Source organism: Melospiza melodia, chromosome 25 (genome assembly GCF_035770615.1).
Source record: "Melospiza melodia melodia isolate bMelMel2 chromosome 25, bMelMel2.pri, whole genome shotgun sequence".
NCBI lineage: Eukaryota > Metazoa > Chordata > Aves > Passeriformes > Passerellidae > Melospiza > Melospiza melodia.
The window spans coordinates 3,518,240-3,527,204 of NC_086218.1; the positions used below are offsets into that span (position 1 = coordinate 3,518,240).

Consider the following 8,965-nt stretch of genomic DNA (forward strand, 5'->3'; position numbering starts at 1 on the left):
GGCTCCCCATGGACTCCTTCCAGCAGATCCTTGAGGCCACTGGGATGTGGGCTAGGGGGCAATGCTGAGGGCAGGACAAGGGACTGACAGTGCCCAGCCTGGCTGGGACTGTGCCAGGAGGCCACAGGGCCTCAGGACAAGGTGTCTCCTCACAGCCCTTGGTGGCACAGAACCTGCTGCTGTGCCCCAGGGCACCAAGACTTGGCTTCTCTTTGTCCTCACCTGTCATCACTGCCTGCAGTTCTCTGCTCTGCCTGGGGCCTGGGGACACTTTCTCAGTCGTGTCCCTTACTGGGACCCATTAAAAGTCCAAGAAACTTTGGAGTTGGATTGTGACTTGAAATTCTGAAGAGGTTTCTTCAGCTCCCTCTCAGGGATTGATGTTCAGGGCCTCAGCACAAAGCCCCAGAGGCTCATTAAAGTCCTTGTGCTGCGTCTGTGCTGCTGAGATTGGCTGGGCTCCTAGCACAGAGGCAGCTCCTGGTAACCAAGAAGAGCTTCAAAAGCAGACTTCTCTTGATGAGGAGCTCTTCTGCCAGCCCAGCAGGGCTGGGACACTGCCTGCACAGGGAAGCAGCTGCTGGCAGGGACAGCTCCAGGCAGCAGAGCCCTGGGCAGGCAGTGGGGGGAAAGTGCCCTCAAGCTGTGGTGGGATAATTCAATTCCTCTCCAAACCCAATTACTCTTTCATTACTATTTTACAGATCCTCATGCGAAGGGACAGCAAATGTCCAACAACAGCTCCATCAGCCACTTCCTCCTGCTGGCATTGGCAGACGCGGCAGTTGCAGCTCCTGCACTTCTGCCTCTTGCTGGGCTTCTTCCTGGCTGCCCTCCTGGGCAACAGCCTCATCATCAGTGCTGTAGCCTGCCGCCACTACTTGCACACGCCCATGTTCTTCTTCCTGCTTAACCTGGCCCTCACTGACCTGGGCTCCATCTGCACCACTGTCCCCAAATCCATGCACAATTCCCTCTGGGACACCAGGAACATCTCCTACACAGGATGTGCTACACAGGTTTTTTTCTTTCTGTTCTTCATTTCAGCAGAGATTTAACTCCTGACCATCATGTGCTATGACCGCTACGTGTCCATCTGCAAACCCCTGCACTACGGGACCCTCCTGGGAAGCAGAGCTTGTGCCCACATGGCAGCAGCTGCCTGGGCCAGAGGCTTTCTCACTGCTCTGCTGCACACAGCCAATACATTTTCCCTGCCCCTGTGCCATGGCAATGACCTGGGCCAGTTCTTCTGTGAAATCCCACAGATCCTCAAGCTGTCCTGCTCACACTCCTACCTCAGGGAAATTTGGCTTCTTGCTGCTAGTGTCTGTTTAAATTTTGGTTGTTTTGTGTTCATTGTTTTCTCTTATGTGCAGATCTTCAGGGCAGTGCTGAGGATCCCCTCTGAGCAGGGACGGCACAAAGCCTTTTCCACCTGCCTCCCTCACCTGGCCATGCTCTCCCTTTTCCTCAGCACTGGCACATTTGCCTACGTGAAACCCCCCTCCATCTCTACCCCATCCCTTGATCTAGCCCTGTCAGTTCCATACTCGGTGATGCCTCCAGCCCTGAACCCCCTCATCTACAGCCTGAGGAACCAGGAGCTCAAGGCTGCTGTGAGGAGAAGGATGACGGGCTGGTTTCAGAAACATTAAACTGCTGGCCAATCTCTGCAAATCACTTGCAAAAAAAGTCATCTTTGATACTTCCTGTTGGTTCAGTAGTGAGAGTTTTTTTTTTCTTTATTTTTCCCTTTCCATATTGTCCAAAAATAAATGTCATATTTGTTCCATTTCTCATTTTGTTTCTCTCCGCCTTCACTGTGGCCAGAGATTGTGTCCATGAGGGGTTGTGCTCTTGGTGGCTTTAACGGAACTAAAGAATCTCCCAGCAGAGTTTTCTGCCGAGATGCCCTTTTGTTGCCTTCCGTGGAGCTGCAGCAGCAATGTCTGTGTGCAGAGCTGGGGGCAGAGCAGTGCTGGCCCAGCAGCTGTGCCCAGCAGCAGCAGCACTTGATGTTGCCACTGCTGCTGCGATGGCCCTGTCCCGCTGCCCTGGTGGCCCTGGTGTTGCTGCAGGGCCTGAGTGCTCTTGGGGCCGCGCACATCCCTGGGGGTGGCAGTGCCGGGGCTGCAGCAGGGACAGGCCATGGGCACTGCTGGGGCAGTGCTGACGTTTCAGGCCAGGCCCTGGGGGCTCCAGGTTCCTTGCCCAGACTCTCTCAAGAACACACCCAGGCCAATGCTCAGAACATAAAAGACCCATGAGCAGGCCCAGGCTGGCCATGGGCAGGCTGGGCAGAAACAGCATGGCTAGGGCTGTGCAAGGGCCCTGGGGCAGATGGGAAGGAGCAGCAGAGCAGGGACTGATCCATCCCCCAGTGTGCTGGACAGCCCAGGGCAGCGTCCCAGAGCATCCTCATGGAGCTGCCAACAACATCCCCCCTCTGCAGCCCTGGCCTCTCCCCCAGCTCACACAGGTGCCCCATCCTTGCAGGCACAGACACGGCAGCACTGGCTCAGCAGCCCCTGTTTGCATTGCACAGAGCAGGAAGGAGCACCCCCATGCTGTTGGTGTGGGGACATGAACCTGAGGGAGCACAAATGCCATCATCCCTTGGGGCCAGCAAGGGCTGGGGGACACCAAGGAAACCACTTAGCTTTGTCCTGGCCTCTGCAGTCAGCCAGAAAGTTTGTTCCCATCAGCTGGGAGTTTCCTGTCCCACTGCAGACGCTGTTGCTCAGAGCCAGCGCTGCCTGGCAGCCACCCCCAAACTGCCCTGAACATTTCCTTTGCTTCACCTTTGCTTTCTATACTCTTCCTGCTACAAATTTCTTCCTATGGCCCACCCCTGTTCCCTCCCCTGCCAACAGCCAATCCCTGTTTGCCCTTTCCTCTGTGGTCCCACTCCCCATTGCAGTTCCTGACTTGGCCCCATGGGAACATCTCTTGGGCAGAAGGATCATCCTGTGCTGCAGGAATTGTCTGCAGGCTCCTGCAGTGTCTGGTGCTGCTCCCTTGCCAGAGGCAACCCAGGCCAGGGGGGCACATCTGGGCTGCTGTGTCTGGCTCTGAGGCTCCCTATTCTGGGCAGTGAGGAGGAGCTGCAGAGGCTCTGCAGGACTGACAGGATGGGCTTTGGGGCTGGCAGGAGAAGCTGAGGGACCTCAGCTTCTCCTGAGTCTGGCCAGGCCTGACTCTGCCAAAGGCAGAGCTCAGCTGCCCTTGGGGTCTGCAGGAACAATCCAGAGCCCAAAGAGCCTCCATGGCTGTGCTGGAGACCAAGGCTGCAGGAGGGAAATGCAGGGCTGCTGCGGGATGGGGAGGGCATTGAATTCCAGCACACACCTCAGGTCCCTGATGATCTTGGCACCAGGCTGGGCCCTGTTTCAGACTGGAGCAAGAGTGACACAAAACTACAACTAAGATGCCTTTTTTCTATATACCTTCCTTTATGGCAATCCCTTGTTGATGGTGGACATGTCAGATGTTGCTGGGATGTCACAAGGAGCTGAAGGAAGAATTTGGATGTTTCTTAAATTTCATCATGTTCACATTTTTTATGTTGACCATGAAGAAAAACATTTCTGTGTCTCTGTGTCTCACCAGTTCCTGGTCCCTTAAGGGACACAAACCTGATGAGTTGAGGTTCCCACTGCAGGGGCTGCACTTGGACCTCCCTCCATAGCCAGAGCAGAGCTCCCTTTTCCCAGAAAGTCCCTGGCAATGCAGGGATGAAGGAAACAGGACAGGCTGTGGGGAGCAGGGGCAGGGCAGAACCAGGGAAGAGAATAACTTTTGCATTTAATGGAGTTGTGCCTTCCCTTGCCTTTGTTGGCTGACAAGAAATGAACATCCCTCTGTGTCTCGGGCAGCTCATTCTCCAAGGAAACCTGGTGGAATTGGAGCCAAGGAGCTGAAAGCTGCAGGTGCAGCCTGGGCTAGAGGGAGCTCAGATTTGCACAAGGCTGCTCTGAGTGCCAGGGCTTGGATGGGGGAAATGGTGGAGTGGGGGTAGGGACAGAGTCTGATTGATTGTCAGCCATGAAGGGTCCTGATTTTCATATTGATTCAAACTGCATAAGGAGGTACTGGGATTCAGTGTCAATTGGAGACTGCACATACCAGTTTATTAACAGGGAAAAAAAATAAACAGGACCTAATAAATGGAGTGTGGAATGTGGCTGGGAAAGCTCTGCCTGGGCTGTGCCAAGAAGGACACACAAGCCTGACCCTCATTCCCCAAACAAGTTTCTCAAGGAGGCATTTAAAAGGAATTCAAGTTGTTTGTGTCCGCTGAGCTGGACTGCCTGGAGAAATACCAACAAGACATTCTCAGGAGCTCAAAACAACCAAACAGCCTTTACTAGCAACTTTAGAAAATCAGAGAAGCTTTGGCAAAAGTTTTAATAGGACATTCAATCAAAAAATGAAAAAACACTTCTCAAAGCATGAATTTGGCCCTCTCAACTTCACAAACTCTAAGCCCGTTCAATTTTAAGTTACTCAAAATTTTCAAGAAGAGGGAATTAGAGAGAAAGACAAATAGGATACAGAGAAGCATACACGCAGCTACCAACTCTTGCATTCCAGCACTGCTCAGATAGAAATTCCAAGAGGAGATAGGGTCAAAATGTGTGCTTACCTTGGGATCAGCCTTAAATACCCCTTGGTCTTCCTGGGCCCTTCCCCCAGGTGGGACTTGGGCTCATTTGGTCCCTCAGGAGCTGGTCTGGGGGCTGCAGGGGTGGCTGTGGAGCATTGCCTGTGCTGTACCAGGGACTGGCAGACACTGCTGGGCTGGGATAGAGGCTCTGGGGGGATTGGGGTTCCAGGGCAGGGCAGGGCTGGGGTTCCATGGCAGGGCAAGGCTGGACCTGCCCCTTCCTCCCTCACACACAAAATGTTTCCAGCCAACAATCTCCTCCAGTCTGCCACAACAGGGAATGTTGGAGGTGGAAACAAATTTGCCCATGGGAAGCTGGTTAAGAAGGACAGGCCTTTTCCATAGCACAGAGCCCCAGTGTTTGGAAGGCAGGTGAGAGCCTCACTAGGCCAAGGCCAGCCAGACTTGTCAGGAATGGCAGATTTTGTCTGGGTGTCATCTTTGGATTAAGGGAATTTTGAGGTGGAACCCAATCTCGGCCATGGGTGCCTGGAGCAACTGGCAGTGACTGAGTCTACACTGAGGGCAACTGGGATTGACTGGGACCATGCTGGGGGAGACTGGGATCAGAGTGAACTCATACTGGGATCATACTTGGAGTGACTGGGTCAATGCTAGGCACCACTGAGAGCAACTGGGATCAGACTGGGACCAGCTAGGACCATGCTGGGAGTAACTGGGATCATACTGGGAGGAAATGGCACCATGCTGACGGTGACTGTGGTCATTCTGGGATGATACTGGAAGTGACTAGGTGATGGCTGTGGGCAACTGGGATCATGCTGGGGCAACCAGGATATACAGGAAGTGACTGGAATCATGCTGGAAGTGACTGGGAGCTACTGGGAGTGAATAGAAACACTGGGGGCAACTGGGATATACTGGGAGAGACCAGAAGTGACTGGGATCACAGAGGAACCATAAAGGAAGTTAGTGGAAGAATACTGGGAGTATCTGGAAGTGACTGGAATTATACTGGGTAACTTAGAATGACTGGGACCATACTGGGGGCAAATGGCACTGTACCGAGAGTGACCGGGTTCGTACTGGAATCATACTGGGAGGGACTGGAACCATACTGGGAGTGCCTGGAACTATAGTAGGGGTGAATGGGAACACCTGAGACCATGCTGGGATCATACTGGGAGTGACCGTGATGATACTGGGATCATACTGAGTGTAACTGGAAGTGACTGGGACCATCCTGGGGGTGACTGAGAACCACAGGGCCCATGCTGGGAGTGACCTGGGGGGAACTGGGGGAACTGGCCAGCTGGGGCTCAGGGTTGTTCTCCCCTAGGGCTGCCCCAGGTCCTGCTGCCACCCCTGGCCCCACAGAGCCAAGGGAAAAGGGACAGCTTAGGGACAGGGGACACAGACAGGGACAGCTGAAGGACAGGGGACAGCTGAGGGAAAGGGGACAGCCATGGGACAGGGCACAGCAAGGGAACATGGCCTGGCCGAGGGACACTGAGCTCCATCACTTTGGGCTGTTCCATTGGTCTGCCAGCACAGGCCCAGGGGCAGAATCCCCTCCAGGAACTGTTGTTTTCTTTGAGCTCTGGAATATTCCCCAGGAGCCCCTGCAGCAGCTGCAGCCTGGCAGGGTGCCCGGGGCCACCAGAACCACTCCGGCAGTGCCCTCCTGCCCCGGGCAGGGACAGAACAGCCAAGGAAAGGCTCATGCTAGGCTCAGGGCGGGGACAGGGCACTCCCCTGGTGCTGCCACGGGCACAGCAGAGCCGGCCTGGGCAAAGGACTGGGATTGATGTCCCATGGAATCCCAGCAGGGATTACTTCTCATTGCACTGCTGGCATTGCATTGGTCATCCATTCAAATCATTTCCCCATGGAATTCCCATGGCAGTGGGTTAGGGGGAAGAACCATCCATGGAATTCTCACCTGACTGGAATGAGAGTGAAATCTGGCCATGGAAATTCCATGGTAATTCCTGCATTCCCAAGGCCCCCATTCCTGAATCCCCCCATTCCCATAGGAATTGCCCTTCCCCTCCCAAACTCACCTTTGTGCTCCAGAGCCACCCAACCCCATCTGATGTATTTCCACCCAGGTGTGTCCCAGGTAATGCTTCGTCTGCTCCACCATGATCCCTTTGGATTCCCAGCACCTCTGGCTGATCCAGGTGGCACCATCGGACACTGCAAAGCTCCTGGATCGCAGCTGGAAGGAGATGAAATCCCAGCCCTTGTAGCCATACTGGTGGCATTCATGGACACTCCATTGGACAGGAGGTCACAGCTGGAAACCACTTGCAGCATGTGGAGACCTGGGAACGAGGAGAGAACAGATCCATGGAGTTGTGTCCCAGACCCAGGGTGCCCCTTGGATTCCCATCCCAGCCCCACAGTTCCCCCCCATCCCCAGAGATCCCATTCCAGCCCCTCAGAATCCTCCATTCTCACAGATCCCAGCCCAGCCCCGGCTCCCCCGAATCCCCCCATTCTGGTTGTACCAGCCCCATTTCCAGGGAACTGTCAGCCACGGGCCGGGTCCTGTCCTTGAGCCGGGGCTGGATATCCCAATATCCCAGACCTGGCTATCCCTATATCCCAGCTCTGGCTGTCCCAGTATCCCAGCCCTGGCTATCCCAATAACCCAGCTCGGGCCGACCCAATATCCCAGCCCTGGCTATCTCAATATCGCAGCCCTGTCTAACCCAATAGCCCTGCTCTGGCTTTCCCAGAATCCCAGCTCTGGCTGTCCCAATATCCCAGCCCTTGCTATCCCAATATCCCAGACCTGGCTATCCAAATATCCCAGCTCTCGCTATCCCACTATCCCGGCTCAGGCTATCCCAATATCCCAGCTCTGGCCATCCCAATATCCCGGCTCAGGCTATCTCAATATGCCAGCCCTGGCTATCCCAATATGTCAGCTCTGGCTATCCCAATGTCCCAGCTCTGGCTATCCCAATATGTCAGCTCTGGCTATCCCAATGTCCCGGCTCTGGCTATCTCAATATCCCAGTTCTGGCTATCCCAATATCCCAGCCCTGGCTATCCAAATATCCCAGCCCTGGCTATCCCAATATCCCAGCTCTGGCTATCCTAATATCCCAGCCGTGGTTTCTCAGTATTCCAGCCCTGGCTATCCCAATGTCCTGGCTCTGGCTATCCCAATATCCCAGCTCTGGCTGTCCTGATATCCCAGCCCTGGCCATCCCAATAGCTCAGCTCAACTCAGTTCCTCCCACCATCCCTGTTTTCTGTGGCTCCATCCGGCCCCGCTTGCTGCCCCAGTGCTCCCAGGGTGTCCCATCCACATCCCCCACATTCAAGGATTTAGGACCCCTGGATTGGGCTCCGACAGCACCACTTCCAGGCACTGCAGGAGTGGAGAACTGGGGGGACATGGAGATTTGAGGGGGCTGGGGGGCTGAAAGTGAGAGTTTGGGATCCAGGGGGTTCCACCAGCCAAGGAAAAGGGGGACATGAAGAGCAGGCAGAGCTAGGAAGGAGGTTCAGGGGCTCAGAGTCAAGGAAAGGGGTGAAGGGACTGGGAGAGCTGGGACTGGGAAAACAAAAGAGGCTACAAAACCCCAACCAGAACAAAGCTAGCCACAGCTTTTAAAATCTTACCACCATGTCCCCTCCCCCCAACACAACTAAAAGCAAAAGCTCCTACATCCTACAACTCATACAAAATAACACTACAACTAAATACAAAAAAACTCAAAAACCAACCATAAAACCAATCCTAACACAACACAACCACAACTTCCATCACAAATTACTGGCGGGTCAGATGTTAACCCTTTCAATACTTCAATCATCCCTCAAGTAAAAGAAAAAAACAAAATAGAAACATCAAAAAAACCCATAAAACCATCAAAGTCAGAAAGGAAGAAATTAATATCCAATAAAAAACAAGAAAAAATACCTTAATCTTGAAACTAAAATCCTCTTATAATCTAAAAAGAAAAAACCCTTTTTCTTTAAAACACATAAAACTATTTTAAAAAATTAAATATTCAAAACAATATCAAAAAACCCCCTCCATATCAAAATAAATTATAAAATACCTGCAATTTCATATAAAGTTCAGGCAGAAAAAAAAGTAATCTAGTACCCACAAGAGAAGATCTCTATTTCCAGAGATAAAAATATTTTAAAAAGTAGATAATAAAAGCATTTACCTTTAAACAACTCACCTTTAAAACAATACCTCATAAGTCGACATGACCCATCAATAATTTGTAAAAAAGCTTGTAGCAATAAAAGAACTTCACAATAACAAAGTTCTCCAGACAACTGTTATCCATGAAAAAATTAAGA

The 8,965-nt window shown here is 52.7% G+C and overlaps 1 pseudogene; it reads left to right on the plus strand.

Moving 5' to 3' along the window:
* Window positions 1–893: 893 nt before the first annotated feature.
* LOC134429055 (olfactory receptor 14J1-like) lies at window positions 894–1,658 on the plus strand (annotated as a pseudogene).
* Window positions 1,659–8,965: the final 7,307 nt, after the last annotated feature.